The 1807-nt window shown below is 39.2% G+C and overlaps 1 long non-coding RNA gene across 1 annotated transcript; it reads left to right on the forward strand.

The window, feature by feature from the left end:
* On the forward strand, positions 1-1367 carry LOC113902133. The gene is made up of 2 exons (XR_003513672.1): positions 1-145; positions 981-1367. It is a non-coding gene; the product is annotated as an uncharacterized LOC113902133 (long non-coding RNA).
* The last annotated feature ends 440 nt before the right edge of the window (positions 1368-1807 follow it).

Here is a 1807-nt window from a genome sequence, read left to right on the forward strand (position 1 = left end):
TTCAGTCCTGTCCGACTCTGTGCGACCCCATAGATGGCAGCCCACGAGGCTCCCCCGTCCCTGGGATTCTAATCTACTCAGTGATCTGCAACTGAAGCCCGGAAGTTGTGACTTGCGCCTTGCCTGGCCCAGGGCCAGGCCCATGGTGGGTTTTAGTCACTACCTGTTGAATCTTTGTAATCAATCTATTGGATTGCATCATTGTTGTAGAATTTGCCAGTAAGGGATTTGCTGGTGTACACAGTTTCTCTCTCTTTCTCTCGTGTGTGTGTGTGTGTGTGTGTGTGTGTGTGTGTGTGTGTGTGTGCATGCGCACACTTGTGTACACATGTGTCTTTTCCCACAACTGGGCCTATCTCCAATGGATACTTTTATAAAGACTATCTTGCCTTTTCTTTTTTTTGAGATATTTTGATGTGGGCCATTTTTTAAAGTCTTCATTGAATTTGTTACAATATTGCTTCTGTTTTATGTTTTGGATTTTTGGCCATGAGGCATTCCCCTGACTAAGGATCAAACCTGAACCCCCTACTTTGGAAGGTGAAGTCTTAACCACCGGACCACCAGGGTAGTCCTGGCTAATTTGTTTTAAATGTGAGAAGTATTCAATTATTAACTCATAGGGTCACATGCATACTCTTTGATGATGCTTTCAGTTAGATCTAAGATCAAAACCATTTTTTAAAATGATCATAAAATATGCCTTGAGAAATCAAATGAACAATAATATGTCTCATAGTAAGTGGAAAACATTACCAAACTTGCAAATCTTTTACACTTACCAAATTAATGATCCAAAGTAAGCATTGCAGATGTTTTATATATGTTTTTTAAATAAAATAACTGTAAAAGTGATTTCTTTTTACATTTAGATTTTCTATTTCAATCATTAAAAGCTGTAAAATATACTTATCATTGGTTCTATTACCTTTGAAATACAGACTGTCAGCAGTATCAGATGAACATATTTTCTCCTGCAGGTTGCTCCTGTCATTTCTCATCTTCACATCTACAACCATCCAGTACATACCTTCAGTTTTTCAGTCAACAAACATTAAATACAACTTGAACTGCCAAAGAAGTGCTGCCATCAGCTCAGAGACTTAATATATATTTTCATTATCAGATCTGGAAGAGCAGTTCCTAGTTTGGTCACCATGAACCAGAACAGGCTAAGTGACAGCAATGATGACAGATGGTTGCCTTAGCAACTGTCATGGTAGATTATCTCCAGCCCACAGCTCTTAAATCTTTCTTCTTCTCTCATGTATTTTGGTCATTGTGGTCAATGGGAGATTTGAAGTTTGTCTCTATTCTCCTGTTGAGAATCCCCTTCTAGGAACCAAACAAGACAACCAAAGAAAGAAGGCTTTATGTTGTATACCTGGGAGCTTGTGTATATAAATCATTTAATATGGGGTTAAAATTACATGTGTGATTTAATACCAAAAAGTATAACAGGGCGCTGAGTAGGATTTATCTTGTCCAATCGGATGCCAAGAGTCAGTACTTAGGGGAAGGGCATTTTTTTTTAATTTAATTTTATTTTTAAACTTTACAATATTGTATTGGTTCTGCCATATATTGAAATGAATCTGCCACAGGCATACACGTGTTCCCCATCCTGAACCCTCCTCCCTCCTCCCTCCCGTTACCATCCCTCTGGGTCATCCCAGTGCACCAGCCCCAAGCATCCAGTATCGTGCATCAAACCTGGAGTGGCGACTCGTTTCATATATGATATTATACATATTTCAATGCCATTCTCCCAAATCATCTCACCCTCTCCCTCTCCCACAGAATCCAA

Source organism: Bos indicus x Bos taurus, chromosome 12, assembly GCF_003369695.1.
Source record: "Bos indicus x Bos taurus breed Angus x Brahman F1 hybrid chromosome 12, Bos_hybrid_MaternalHap_v2.0, whole genome shotgun sequence".
NCBI lineage: Eukaryota > Metazoa > Chordata > Mammalia > Artiodactyla > Bovidae > Bos > Bos indicus x Bos taurus.